Here is a 15,599-nt window from a genome sequence, read left to right on the forward strand (position 1 = left end):
TGAACTCAGGGCCCTGGTGCTGTCCTTGAGCTCTTTTACTCAAGGTTGGTGCTCTACCACTTTGAGCCGTAGCTCCATTTCCAGTTTTTTGAATGGTTGTCTCATGGGACTTTTCTGCCAGGCTGGCTTTGAACTGTGATCTTCAGAGCTCAGTCTCCTGAGTAACTAGGATTACAGAAGTAAGCCATCAGCACACAATTCAAATATAAGTCTTTGCTTTTACAATTTGCTTAATAGCTAACATGATGTAACCAAACTGATTACATTTAAAAATTAGGCTAAAAAAGCAAGAGCCAGAGCACTGGTGGCTCACTTCTGTAATCCTAGCTTACTCAGAAGGCTAAGATCTGAGGATCACAGTTCAAAGGCAGTCCAGGCAGAAAAGTCCATGTGACTCATATCTCCAATAAATTACTCAGAAAAGGCTGGAAGTAGTGCTGTGGCTCAAGTGGTAGAGTGCTAGCCTTGAGCACTAAGAGGCTTAGGGACAATGCCCAGGCCCTGAGTTCAAGCCCAGGATTGGCAAAAATAAAAATAAAGCAAGAAGAGTCTACCAATTCATTAAGTTAAATTAATAATAGTATGCACATGTACATAAAACAAGTTTCTTATATCCTTCTCTCCCAGACCTGCCTTTCTGAGAAGCCTAGAATGAGGGCTAACAGTTCGATTTATCTATCCTTCCTAGTTAATACTTGAAATTCTGCTTTTTGTGTTCTCCCCCCACACCCCCCAAGCCAGTTTTGGGACTTGAACTCACGGCCTGAGCTCTGTTCTTTTCTTTTTTCTTTTTGCCAGTCCTGGGGCTTGAACTCAGGTCCTGAGCACTGTCCCTGGCTTCTTTTTGCTCAAGGCTAGCACTCTGCCAACTTGAGCCAGAGCGCCACTTCTGGCCTTTTCTATATATGTGATGCTGAGGAATCCAACCTAGGGCTTCGTGTATGCGAGACAAAGCATTCTTGCCACTAGGCCATATTTCCAGAGCCCTGAGCACTATTCTTGAGCTTCTTTTGCTCAAGGCTAGCTAGCACTTTGCCACTTGAGCCACAGAGTCACTTCTGGTTCTGGCCTTTTCTGTTTATGTGGTACCAAGGAATCGAACCCAGGGCTTCATGCATGCTAGGCAATCACTCTACTACTAAGCCACATTCCTAGTCCTTTTGTTTTATCTCAGGGTCTTCAATCTGTTTGCTCAGCTGGTGTTCAACCATTTAAGCCATACTTTCACCCTGCTTTTTGCTGGCTTTTTTTGGTAAATATAATTTAGTAGACTGGCCTGATTGGCCTTGAACCTCCAGGTCCTCCAGGTCTCAGCCTCCTGAGTAGCTAGGATTATAGGCAAAAAGATAACAGGGAGGCTTTGGTTTTGTTTATTTCAATTTTCTCTCTATTTCTTATTTAGCTGGTCTCCCCTCCCCCTCCTGTGTGGCAGCATTGGGGTTTAATGCAGAACCTTGAGCTTAGTAGAATAGCACTCAACATCTCCAAGCCCTGTTTTTGTTTTTTTGCTGGTTATTATTAGCTTACATTAGTTATGGGGGTGGAGACTTCATTATTACCTTTCTACATTCTTACAATGTGTTTCAATCATCTCACGCTTTGTATCACTCTCTCTTCCCCTTCCCAAAACAATTTCAACAGGTTCTATATTTTGCTGTTATTTTTGATAATGGGTCTTAGTTCCCATCTAGGCTCCCAGCTGAGCCTCAATCACCTTAGGTTTCTCACTGTTGCTAGGACACCATTAAGTCCAGCTTCCCTCTGTGGAAATGGAGTCTCAGGGACTTTTTTGTCTGGACTGGCTTGGAACCTCTCAGACTCCCACATACATAAGATATAAATCATAGCTGAAGCCAACAAAAATGAATGGGATTGCAAAACTGTTTGGTGTAAACCAACTGAACAACTCATGGGGGGAGAGGGAATGGGGGAGGGGGAAGAGGGAATGGGAGAGGGAGAAAAAGGAATGGGGGAGGGGGGAATGAGGGAGGAAGTAACAAACAGTGTAAGAAATGTATCCAATGCCTAATGTATGAAACTGTAACCTCTCTGTACATCACTTTGACAATAAATGAGAAAAAAATAGCAACAACAATAAAAAAATGAATGGGAACCTCAGCACTAATATTCATACCTTAGATAGCTGAGGGAAGAAACAACTGCTAACCAGATTTCTGGCTATAGCTAGCCAAATAAAAACCATTTTACTTCCATAGGCTGACAAGTCTGCAATCACTAATACATCAGATTGTTGTTGTTGTTGTTGGTTTTGGGGCTTAAGGTCAAGGCCTGGGCGCTGTCCCTGAGCTTTCCTGCTCAAGACTGTACTCTATCACTTTGAGCCACAGTTCCACTTGTGGTTTTCTGATGGTTAACTGGAGGTAAGAGTCTCACCTGGGAAGGTTTTGAACCATCATCCTCAGATCTTAGCCTCTAAGTAGCATGCACCAGTACCCAACTGTCCCTTAATCTTTTCTTTTTTTTTTTTTTGCCAGTTCTGGGACTTGAACTCAGGCCTGAGTACTGTCCCTGAGCTTCTTTTGCTCAAGGCTAGCACTCTGCCACTTGAGCCACAGTGCCACTTCTGGCTTTTTCTGTTTATGTAGTACTGCAGAATCAAACCCAGGGCTCCATGCATGTTAGGCAAGCACTCTACCACTAAGCCACATTCCCAGTCTCCCTTAACTCTTATTTCCAATTAAACACCAGAAAACTGGAAGTAAGTGGTGCTGTGGCTTAAGTGGTAGGGTGGTAGCCTCGAGCTGAAAAAGCTCAGAGATAGCACCTAGGCCTAGAGTTCAAGCCTCATGACAAACCAAAAGAAAAATGAAACAAAAAATAAAAAACCTAAAACAAAAAACAAAAATGGGACAGTTGGGTGCCAGTGGCTCACACTTGGAATTCTGGCTACTCAGGAGGCTGAGATCTGAGGACTGTGATTCAAAGATAACTGGGGCAGATAATACCCTGAGTCTCTTATCTCCTATTAAGTACAAAAAAGCCAGAAGTGGAGCTGTGGCTCAAGTGGTAGAGCACTACCTAACCCTAAGCAAAAAAGCTCAGGGATACTGCCCAGGCCTTGAGTTCAAGCCCCAAGACTAGCATAAAAATAAATAATTATATAGAAGACTTTTATGTTTTACCATCTATCTTCCTGAGCTTGATTTCTTACAAATTTTCATTAAAATTCAGGATTCTCTTCTGTTTCTTTCATAAATCTACCTTCATCTTTCTTGGGGGTGGGTGGGTAGGGAAGGGTGCTGGTCCTGGGGCTTGAACTCAGGGCTTAGTTCCCTGAGCTTCTTTTGCTCAAGGCTAGCACTCCACTTGATGGTTAATTTGAGAAGTCTTATGGACTTTACTGCCTGAGGTGGCTTTCAAGTGCAATCCTCAGATCTCAGTCTCAATAGCTTGGATGACAGGTGTGAGCCACAAGTGCTCAAATGCCTTCACTTTTTCTTATTCCCTAGGACATTACTTTGAACTACTATGACTCTTTCACCTTATTTGCATTATTTATTTGACTACTGTGTACACATACACACATATAAATACTATACAGATGAATTAACATACTAGTTGTCTTTTTAGCAGTTAAAGAAAAGTAAAAAAAAATTCCACAGGAGTCCTGTTACATGCTAAGTGAGTATAAATCCAGCACTCAGCAAATCTGAGGTAGGATTGTGAGTTCCAGGCTAGCCTTGCTTGCAGGCCCTATCTCAAAACTAAAAACAAAAGTTAGAGGTGTATCTCAAATGGTAGAGTGATGGCCTAGCAAGTGTGAGGCCCTGATCTCAAGTTCTAGTACTGCAAAAAAAAAGGGGGGGGGGAGATGGAGGGAGGGCAGGAAAATGTGTCAAGTGGTATAGCACTTGCCTGCCAAGCCCCAAACCCCGAGTTCAATCCTAAATATGACAAAAGTGGGGGGAAATATCCATGAGTCTTTGTTTTTCTATATTGAAGTCTGTGGGAAACAAAACCAAGCAGTCCCGGGTGGCTCATATCTGTAATCCTAGCTACTCAGGAGACTGAGATCTGAGGATTGCAGTTCAAAGCCAGTCAGCAGGAGAGTCCATGAGACTCTTCGAATTAACCACCAGAAAACCAGAAGTAGAGCTGTAGCTCAAAGTGGTAGTGCTAACCTTGAGCAAAAGAGCTCAGGGACAACACCCAGGCCCAGAGTTTAAGCCCCCAACCAACAAAAATCAAAACATAAAACCCAAAAACCAAACAGAAAGACACTCAGTGGCTCCCAACTGTATTGACAACTAACTACTCAAGGCTGAGATGGGGAGCTCACTCTTCAAAATCAGAACAAAAAGTTAATGAAATCTCATCTAAACAAGCCAGGTGTGATAGGAAATGCTTGTAGTCCCAGCTACTAGGAAGGTAGAGGTAGGAGAACTGAGCGCTGAAACTGGCCATTAGACAAAGACTGAAATCCTACATGAGAAATAAACTAATAGAAAAAAAAGCTGTGGTGCAGCTCAAGTGGTAGAGCACCTGCCTAGCCAGTAAAAGGCTCTGATTTCAAACTAGAGTATCACTACCCCCTCCTCCCCAAAAAAAACTATGGGTGCTAGATTAAGAATGCCTCTTTAGCTGTATGATTATGGATGAGTTACTTAACCCAAGCGTCAGTATCCTTATTTGAAAAGTAGGTACTTGTAAAAGTACCTAAGTAGAGCATCTGACACATAAAATTAGAACTTGCTGCCTTAGTGTGTATTAAATCACTTTTCTTTGGCCAGTGCTGGGGCTTGAACTCAGAGTCTGAGCACTGTCCTGGCTTCTTTTTGCTCAAGGCTAGCACTCTACCACTTGAACCACAGCACCCCTTCTGGCCTTTTCTATATATGTGGTGCTGAGAAATCAAACGCAGGGCTTCATGTATACAAGGGAAGCACTCTACCACTAGGCCATATTCCCAGCCCTCCTGGCTTTTCTTTTTCTTTTTCTGCTCAAGGCTAGCCTTCTATCTCTTGAGCCACAGAGCCACTTAGGCCTTTTCTGTTTATGTAGTGCTCAGGAATCAAACCCAGGGCTTCGTGCATGCTAGGCAAGCACTCTACCACTAAGTCACATTCCCAACCCTTAAATCACTCTTAACAGATAAATTTCTAGTAGGGTGGGGAATGTCCAGCCTATGACCTGTAAAAGGCCCTTGAAATCATTTGGTACATGGCAGGACTAACATTTTTTTAAAAAATATATTTCTCCTTGGCTGCTACCCAAGGCCTGCCTGCCTGTATCCGTATCTTGGTATGGCCTTCAAGTGATGTTAGGAATATCCAAATGGTCATTACCTCCAAAAATTGTACAAGGTAAAAATTGCAGGTCTCTCACCTGTAGGAGTGAAAAAAAATGTCATTGAAAACTCCCAAAGGCTATAAACCTAATCACCATTACACTGTAACAAAAATGATTTAAGATTAGATAAAGTAAGGTTGGCTCACAATTCTCCATCACCATTAAAAGCTCACCAACCTAGCTAGAAGTGTGGGTCAAGCAGTAGCGTGCTTGACTACCAAGCAACAAAGCTCTAAGTTCAAGCCCTAGTACTGCAAAAACAAAACAAGAAGCTGGGTGCCAATGGCTTATGCCTGAATCCTAGCTGCACAGAAGGCTGAGATCTGAGGGTTCAAGCTAGCCGAGCAGGTCAGTCCCTGAGATTCTTATCTCCAATTAACAAGCAAAAAGCCATAAGTGAAGGTGTGTCACAAGTGGCAGAGTGCTAGCCTTGAACAAAAAAAACTAAGGGACAGCACCCACTCCCTGCGGTCAAGCCCCATGTCTAGCACCAAACAAAACCAAGAAACCTCATCCTAATGCATTTAATATACATTGATATAAAAATAAGCAGATGCAATTCAAACCTTTTCAAACCTGTCATCTGAAAGCCACTAGCTACCTACATATAGTCATTTAAATCAACTAAAACTGTCAGGCACAAGTGACTCACACCTATAATCCTACTCAGGAAGCTGAAATCTGAGGATGAGTTTGAAGCCAGCCTGGGCAGGAAAACATGTCAGATTCTTATCTCCAATTAACCACCAAAAAGCTAGAAGTGATGCTGAAGCTCAAGTGGTCGAGCACTAGCCCTGAGCTAAAATAAAAAGCCCTGAATCCAAGCTCCAGGACAGACACATGCACCCCAACTAAAATTTAGTTCTTTGCACTGGTCATATTCCAAGTTCTCTATAACCACGTGGTTAACGCCTACTTTGCTGGATAACACTAAACAATGAGGAAATTTAAGAAAAAAAATTAAACTGTGTTGTATAAATGCAAACCATTAACACACCTGGTATACAGGTGATCCAGATGACAGGAAATGAATGATTTAGACCTTAATCTTGAACCACAGAAGGACTAGATTTACACAGCTATGCAACTAATCACCTACGTGTCACTCACATGTCCTTAATGCAGTATACATATAGCACCTTGGATTTGAATTCTCTTCCTAGTATGTGATACTGGTCAAGTTACTTCAAGTTAGCTTCATATTATTGTCATGCTTATTTCTTAGAAATGTTGATTAAATAGGTAGCATCTGTTAAAATCACTTTTTAAAAAATGCCTGGCAGCCGGGCACTGGTGGCTCACACCTATAATCCTTGCTACTCAGGAGGCTGAGATCTAAGGAGCCTGATTCAAAGCCAGCCTACACAGGAAAGTCTGTGAGACTCTCGTCTCCAATAAACTCTTCAGAAAAAGCTGGAAGTGTGCTGCGGCTCAAAATGGTAGAGTGCTAGCCTTGAGCACAAAGAGGCTCAGAGACAGAGCTTAGGCCCCCAGTTTAGGCCCCGGGACCAACAGGAAAAAAAAAGCCTGGCATTACTAAATGCTACATATTTGCTAAATAAAAGGAAAATATCTCAAGCTCTCATTAATTCAACTTCAAACAAGGCAAGAAAAACAGCACTATTTCAGTTTTTCATGATGACTATATTTTGTAAATGAATATATTTTGTAATGATAACAGAAAGGGATATAAAAGCACAAAAGGTTATTAAAATTACATTACTTCCTTTAATTTCCCACAATATCCACTAAATTTATTGGCTAATAGTGGGCACTGTATAAATGATTTTCACTAAAATTGGAGTATAAAAAATTAGAGCACCAATCATTTTTTGGGATTATAAAGGATAAGCTTGAATAGGATTATTACTTATTCAAGGAAAAGTGCTATAAACTTACTCTGTCTCAAAAAGGGTAGAAATTACATACCTCAATCTGAGTTCTCAAGGATCAATATGCACAGCCTTTTAACCATTACAGTGAATCGCCATTCCCCCCATCCCCTAAAGAAACAAATAAACAGGCTATAATTTTTTGGAAAGTTACCTATCTTTATTTGTGATAGCTGTGAGAAATAGTTGTGTTCAAGGTCACAATAAGTAATAAAGACTGCCCCCAAATCCTTTCACAAGCCTGAACTAACCATACAACAAATACCATTTCACTAAAAATCCTTAGACTCTGGGCTGGGAATGTGGCTTAGCAGTTGAGTGCTTGTTTAGCATTCATGAAGCCTTGAGTTCTATTCCTCAGTACCACAAAAGCAGAAAAAGCCAGAAGCGGCGCTGTGGCTCAAGTGGCAGAGTGCTAGCCTAGAGCAAAAAGAAGCCAGGGACAGTGCTCAGGCCCTAAGTTCAAGCCTCAGGACCAGCAAAAAAAAAAAAAAAAAAAAGAATCCTTAGACTTTCTATTGGCAAACACAACCCACATCCAATGACATTTCTAAAGCTATTTAATACGAATTTAAACAACCGATAAACAGTTAAAATGAATTCCACGAAGGAAAAAAATGCTCTTACAGCATAAGACTGGCCAATAAAAACGAAACGGGAATGTGTTTTTGCTGAAATGTCAAAGACTGTCTGCTATTTTAGATCTTCTCCCAAGGCAAATTCTATGCCTTGAGGTTTTTGTGAGATGGGGCTGCAAAATCAGGGGAAGCAAGCCAACCCAAGGAAGCAGATAAGGCGCCTTTTAGTATTCTTTAGAAAATTACTGAGGGCAGCTGAAACAACTGTTTTTTTTTTTTTTTAAATAACTTTACAAGTCCCCACCCCTTTTTCAGATGGCGGCTGTGGCAAATGAGAGTAAAGCACTATTAATGGATGGTAAGACGACCAAGTGTCAAAAGAAAGGGACCGGGAGAGATCCTAATGGAGCTCAAAGCCCGCCTAACAGTAAGGGCTCCGAGCACCCCCAGACAAAGGCCCCTCCTCTCTGGAGCGTGGGAGTCACTAACATTCAAAATAAGGGCGAGGGGTGGCGAAGAGACGGGAGGAAAGGGCCAGAAAGGCCTGAACGAGACGGGCCGTTCGACGGTTAGGGAGTGCTCCGTTGGACAACGCCAGCCCGCCAGGCCCTCCGCCCCGGTCCCCCACCCCAGCCGGCGAGAGCGCGCGCGCACGCGCAGCGGGTAGGGGCTGCGCGGGGCGACGCGCAGGCGTGAAGCGGGTAGAAACAATGCGCTTTGTTGCCGAGGCGGCGGCGAGGGGGGCGGGGGGGGGGGTGACAGGAGAAAGGGTACCCGGCCTGGAAGGGAAGAGGGGAGAACCAGGCTGAGGGCCGAGGGACGCACGTAAGTGCTATCCCGGCAACCCTCGCGCGCCACCAAGGACCCGGATAGAGGGCTGCGAGATCCAAACCATAAATAATGACAATGGGGGGGGGGGGGGAGAAAGCGACGGCCATTTCTCGGAGGAGAAAGCAATGAAGTCTGCCTAAGCTTATTCCTCAGACTGGCGGACACAGGCAAGGGACAACGGGGGTCACACGGCACTCAAGGGCCACCAATCTGGGGAGACCCTTTCGGCTCCTCAGCCGTCCCTCGACCGCTAGGGCCGCCACACCCTTCTCGTTGCACCGCCCGAAGGGACCCCTCACCCAGTGCACGGCAGCGGGGACGGCAGCCAACGAATCCTGTCGGCCTCGGCGGATCTCCACAGGCAGCGCCGCTCCCCCGCTCGACGTGCGCTTCGCCCGCCGCCTCCCTTCTCCAGTCCAAACAAACACCCAGCCGGACGTGACCTCACTTCCGCCCCAGGCCCCGCCCTCTCGTCCTGTCAGCTCTGTCCTTCCCGGGCCACTAGAGGGCGCGCGAGAGAACGCGTGACTCTGAAGGTCTGTGGGACTTGTGCGCGGCACGCGTACGCGTGGCTTGCGCAACTGCCTTTTCAGCGCGTCCCGGCGGCGGACTGCGGGTCACACCGGGCTCCCCACTTGCCTCCCAGTGAGCCGGGTGGGTGGTGTCCGTGAGTAACGGAGCCGGGGACCAAGCCGGGTGTGGATCTCTGCAAACCTCAAACACCGAGACACCTATGGCGCCGCCTTTGACTGGCCATGTCTTTGTCCGGAGACGATAGGTTCAAGTATTTCCAAGTCCGGAGATAGGGCTTAGGTGAAAGAGAGATTACCTAGCAAGTAAAGGTCCCTGAGTTCAAATCCCAGTAACGCTCAAATAACAAATAAGCTACTTGGTTTAGAAAAATTGGATTAGAGCTATTTCCTTGCCAGTATCATACTTTGCATGCATTCTTTATTCATAAAGGAATTCATCTCTCTTGGAAAGTGTTGCATGCATAGTTTTGAAGTGTGTGCGCCAATCAGCAAAACATTTAGAATTCTAAGATTAAAAAACAAAAATATTTAGCCAGGTGCTGGTGGCTCACACCTGTAATCCTAGCTACTCAGGAGGCTGAGATCTGAGGGTCGAGCCAGCCAGCCAGGGCAGGAAAGTCCATGAGACTCTTATCTCCAATTAACCACCAGAAAACCGGAAATGGAGCTGTGGCTCAGTGTGATGAGAGTGCTGGGCCATGAGAAAAAGCTCAGGGATGGCACCCAGGCCTTTAGTTCAAGTTCCATGACCAAGAACAAAAAAATATGTCTATATATGAAAGTATGGCAAGAGGACAAGTTAGTGAAGACTGATGAGCAAAAATGCATCATTTAGGAACTTATATTAAGGTGTTGGAGCCGTAGCTCAGGTGGTAGAATGCCAGCCCATGAGCAGAAACTAGTGTCAGATACTGAGTTTGAGTCCCAGACTTGACAAAAAAAAAAAACGGTAAAAGGATCGCATGTGCTACTCAATCTACATTTTGTACATTTTTAACATATAAAACCAGAGGAAAAAAGTGTACATAGCTTAGTGATGCCACTGAATGCTATTTACTAAGTTCTTGTAATAAGACTGCATCTACACTTATTTTTTGGGGGGGGGGGCAGTCCTGGGCCTTGAACTCAGGGCCTGAGCACTGTCCCTGGCTTCTTTTTTGCTCAAGGCTAGCACTCTGCCACTTGAGCCACAGCGCCACTTCTGGCCATTTTCTATATATGTGGTGCTGAGGAATCAAACCCAGGGCTTCATGTATACGAGGCAAGCACCCTTGCCACTAGGCCATATTCCCAGCCCTGCATCTACACTTTTTAAAGAATTTGCTACTTGAAAACTTTTTCTATTTGCCAGTCCTGGGGCTTGGAAGTCAGGCCCTGAGCACTGTCCATGGGTTTTTTTTGGCTCAAGGCTACCTCTTGTGCCATAGTGCCACTTCTGGCTTTTGTTTTGTTTTGTTTATGTGGTGCTGAGGATTCAAACTTAGGGTTTCATGCATGCTAGGCAAACACTCCACAGCTAAGCCACATTCCCAGCCCCACTTGAAAACTTTTTTACTCAAAGATTTTCTGGGTGTTGGTGCCTATAATCCTAGCTATTTAGGAGGCTGAGCCCTGAGGATTGCGGTTTGAAGCCAGCCTACACAGAAAGTCAGTACTTTAACCACCAAAAAACCCCCCAGAAGTGGTGCTGTGGCTCAAGTGGTAAGAGTGGTAGCCCTGAGCATAAACGCTCAGGGATAGTCCTCAGGCCTTGGTTTTAAGCTCCAGAACCAGCATAGGAACATAAAAAAAGAAATTGGAAGAATGGCACAAGTGGTAGAGTGCCAGCGGTCAGTCAAAGCCTTGTGGGGCACGAAGTCCTGAATTCAAATCCCAGTTCCCTGTACACACACATGCACACACATGTGCAGTAAAGGTCTGTGACTAAGATACATGACCATAAAGTAGATAAGCAGTTGTTGAGTTTGGATAACAGAAGTGTACATTTATCTGTGGTACATACTTGTCTTGGTTGTTTTGAGGTTTTAAATCTCCTAGGCAGATATTCTACAGCTGTGCCATGCCTCCTACCCTTTTTGTACTGGTTGAGATCGGTATTTTTATTTCCTACAGGAGTCTGGACCTCTTTGCCTTTTCTAGGTGTTCTACTGTATCTGTGATGACAGCTATGTGCCACCACACTCAGACATCAAATGAGAAGGTGTGTTGGTGGTTCACGCCTAATCCTACTCAGGAGGCTGAGATCTGAGGAGCCAGTCTGGGCAGCAAAGTCTGACTCTGTACCTTCAATTAATCACAGAAAAAGCCAGAAGTGGAGGTGTGATTCAAGTGGTAGAGTGTTAGCCTTGAGCAAAAGAAGCTGAAGTACAGTGCCCATGTTGAGTTCAAGCCCCAGGATCATGGGGGGTGGGTCCTTTTCTGACTGAGTTGGTCTCACCTTTTTGATCAACCTCAAGGCTAGCACTCTACAGGGCCACTTCTGGCTATTCCTGAGTGGCTTATTGAAGAGTCTCATGGACTTTTCAATCTGGTCTGGCTTTGAACTGCGATCGTCAGATCTTAGCCTCCTGAGTAGCTAGGATAACAAGCATGGGCTACCAGCACCTGGCAGGAGGTATCTTGATATTACACCAGCAATCACTTAACTGCAATGCTTTCCACAGGCTCTTACGACAAGCACATTTTAGAAAGTACTCAAAAGTTTAAATGGTCTTTTTTTTTCTTGGTGCACCTTGCACATGTTAAGCGAACTTCACTGAGGTATACCTTCAGATATTTTTCATGAAGATAACACCCTTATAAAGCCCATATAGAATTTAGTAACTGCCAAGAAACTGGGATCTTAATGTCTTGATATTTCTAGCCTATCCTAATGCAGGAGGCAAAAAACCTACCATTTGTGCTGGTGGCTCATACCTGTAACCCAAGCTACTCAAGAGGCTGAGACTTGAGGATTGCAGGCTGAAGCATTCATGGACAGGCAAGAAAGTCCATGGGGCTCTTATTTCCAATAACCATGTGGAGTTGTGGCTCAAGTGGTAGAGCCTGGCACAAGAAATTTCAGGGACAGCATCCAGGCCAAGTCCATATTCCTTCCAACCACCACCAAAAAAGTTCAAAAGATGGTTCTGGCTAGAAATACCGTTACTGTAACAATCTTTTCGAAAATAATCACACATGCCAGGTGCCAGTGGCTTGCGCCCATAATCCTATTCAGGAAGCCTAAGATCTGAGGATTGCAGCTTGAAGCCAGCCCAGGAAGAAAAGTCCCTGTGAGTTTGGTAATCTCCAATTAACCACTCAAAAAACAAACAAACCTCGAAGTGGAGCTAAGGCTAAAAGTGGTAGAGCACTAGCCTTGAGCAAAAGAGCTCCACAGCACCCTGAGTTCAAGCCCCGTAACTGACAAAATAATCGTAAGTCTTCAATGGTGCTCAATGGTAGGCTGGGTGTGTATTCGGCATTATACTTTCTTACTTGAACCAAGATTCTAAATCTCAGCTAGCATTACAGATGTGTGCTCCTGGCATCTGGCTTACACAGATGATTTTTTAAATATTTTTTCTATTGGATGGGCCCCCGAATGACTACTTTGCAGTAATTCCTTTAGTTCTAGCATTGAGATGGAAACTAGTAATACAGGCAAAAGCAATCATTTCAAATAGGTAGTTATATCAAACTACAAACTCTTTCTGAATTAGATAAAGCAATAATGAAGCAAGTATGCAGTTCTTTCTGGGAACTTGACAAACAACTATCAAGATCCATCCCAAATCTAGCAAGCTAGATTCTAACAATCTATCTGCTTGTGATGACGTACGAGGAACACTGGTTCTAGAGGTCACATTTGTACAGACTAATTTGCTTTAACCTAAGTCAGAGAACTTGTAGAGAGGTCTTATTTTCTGTAGTACTGGGGTTCAATTCAATGTCCTGTGCATGTTAAATAGGCCCTCTACTTGAGCCACTCCCCCAGCCCTCTTTATTCTCCTAGTTGCAATTTGCACCCCATCACATCAAGATTTTTTTCTCCGTTGATCGTGGGGATTGAACTCTGGGTCTTGGTGCAGTCCCTGAGCTCCTTATGATCAAGGCTAGCACACTACCACTTAAGCCACAGTGCCGCTTCTATTTCTGTGACTAATTGGACAAAGTGTTTGACAGCCTTTCCTGCCCAGGGTGGTCTCAAAACACGATTCAGATTTTAGCTGAGTAGGCTCCATTATTTTTCATTTGAGATGGTTTCACTTTTACTCAGGATGGCCTTGAACTATAATCTTCCTGATCACCACCCCCTACTAATTAGTTGGGATTTAAAAAGGTGTGACCTGCTCCTGATTTATACTTATAGTTCTCCAAGGTATCCCAACTCAAGGCCTGGCACACTAGGTAAATAAAATACCACTAAGCTCTACCTCCAATATAGGAGGGGATCTTTAGACCCAGCTTGGTTTACCAACCAATCTGAGACCCTTTCAAAGGAATACAATCTCAAACTCAACCATAATGAACCATACACTATGATGAACGGAAACCAAAATAGACCCAAAAGCCACATTTTCTAATGCAAGCTATCTCAAAAGTAATTTTGTTGCTAACCTTAAAAAAAAGGTTCCAGTGTTCTTGCAGATCCCCATTATTTATGAGCCTCTCCCAATCCCTAACTTGAGAAGAAAAGCAATACAGATCTCCCCTTTAGTAACTACTCATAGAACCTGAGCTACTGGTGGCTCATGGCTATAAACCTAGGCTAAGACCTGAGGATTCAGGCCAGATAAATCTGCAAGACACTTGTCTCCAATTACCTAGCAAAGCTGAAAGCAGGGCCATGACTAGCCATAAGCAAAAGCCCCAGGATGTGGCTGGGGATATGGCCTAGTGGCAAGAGTGCTTGTCTCGTATACATGAGGCCCTGGGTTCAATTCCCCAGCACCACATATATAGAAAATGGCCAGAAGTGGAGCTGTGGCTCAAGTGGCAGAGTGCTAGCCTTGAGCAAAAAGAAGCCAGGGGCAGCGCTCAGGCCCTGAGTCCAAGCCCCAGGACTGGCCAAAAAAAAAAAAAAAAAAAAAAAAAGCCCCCAGGATGTAATCACCAGCAGTTAAGACAGCCTGCCTAGCACATATAATAGTGACAAACAAAAACACCCCAAAACCCCAAGAGGCTAAGGACCATGACTGGAAGCTAAGATTAGGCAGGATAGTGTTAGCTTTGTGTAAAATAGCTCAGGGACGGTGCCAAAGCCCTAAATTAAATCCCCAAGACTGGCACAGAAATACCATAATCCACTAAGTACTGTGAATTTAAATGTCTGAATTCTATCTGAATTCTAAACATTTGGCTAGATAAACTCAAAGCATCCTGTGCTTCAAATTGCTAAACCCAACAAAGTTACTTCTCTCCAAAGTTGTCCTAACAGAAAAAAATTAAGAATTCCATTGTGGCCGTGTGCTGGTGGCTCATACCTGTAATCCTAGCTACTCGGGAAGCTAAGATCTGAGGATTGTGGTTCAAAGTCAGACCAAGCAGGAAAATCTGTGAGACTGATCACCAATTAATCACCAGAAAATGGCACTGTGGCTCTAGAGCACTAGCCTTGAGCTGAAGAGCTCAGTGACAGCATCTAGGCCCAGAATTCAGTCCCATGACGGAGAAAAAAACCCCCCAAAACAAAACAAAACAAAAACCAAATCCATGTGCACACATGCTTTCTATAGCGTTAAAAAGTTGGAATTAAAACAGAAGTAGCTAATCAGTAAAGGCTAAATTGAACTGGCAAGGATTTTTTGTGCATGTTACAAGAAGTAATTTGTCTTGAGATCATAAAATTTACTGGTATAGCTTTATTTGGGTTTGACAAGTTGAAAGAGTCAAAGGTAGAGCTGTGGCTCCAGTGGTAGAGTGCTGGTCAAAAAAAAAAAAAAAAAAAAATCAGGGACAGCACCTAAGCCTTGAGTTCAAGCCCCAGAACCAGCACAAAGGCAAGTTGTGAGGCTAAGGTTTGAGGATGGTGTTTGAAGCCAGCCTCAGCAAAAAGAGGAAGAGTTAGAGGCCCGAGTTCAAGTCTCAGGATTAGTTGAAGTTTCTCAGTGGACAATCCCACACATTGTTCATTCTCAGTATTTGAAATTCGTAAGGTTCAAAAGAAATCATGGGGGCTGGGACTATGGCTTAGAGGTAGAATGCTTGCCTTGCATATATGAAGTCCTGGGGTCAGACCCCAGCACCACATAAACAGAAAAAGCCTGAAGTGGTGCTGTGGTTCAGGTGATAGTGTTAGATGTGAGCAAAAAGAAGCCAGGAACAGTGCTCAGGCCTGAGTCTAAGCTCCAGGACTGGTAAAAAAAAAAAAAAAAAGTCAGATCCAGTATTTCATGCCTTTAATTCTAGCTACTCAGGAGGCTGAGCTCTGAGGATCTTGGTTCAAAACTAGCCCAGGCAACAAAGTCTATGAG

The 15,599-nt window shown here is 44.1% G+C and overlaps 1 protein-coding gene across 2 annotated transcripts in view; it reads right to left on the reverse strand.

Annotated features, from left to right (window-relative positions):
* Paip2 (poly(A) binding protein interacting protein 2) overlaps positions 1–9,061 on the reverse strand; it is an 18,527-nt gene extending 9,466 nt beyond the window's left edge. Inside the window, exons 1-2 of one of the 2 annotated variants that reach the window (XM_048331250.1) lie at positions 8,911–9,052; positions 7,240–7,313 (exon numbers count right to left, since the gene is read on the reverse strand). The gene's annotated coding sequence lies outside the window, so the exon portion shown is untranslated. Of the gene's footprint in view, positions 1–7,239; positions 7,314–8,910 lie in introns of both variants that reach the window. The other variant, XM_048331249.1, reaches the window with a different exon arrangement.
* Between the last annotated feature and the right edge of the window lie 6,538 nt (positions 9,062–15,599).

This window comes from Perognathus longimembris, chromosome 22, assembly GCF_023159225.1.
Source record: "Perognathus longimembris pacificus isolate PPM17 chromosome 22, ASM2315922v1, whole genome shotgun sequence".
Classification (NCBI taxonomy): domain Eukaryota; kingdom Metazoa; phylum Chordata; class Mammalia; order Rodentia; family Heteromyidae; genus Perognathus; species Perognathus longimembris.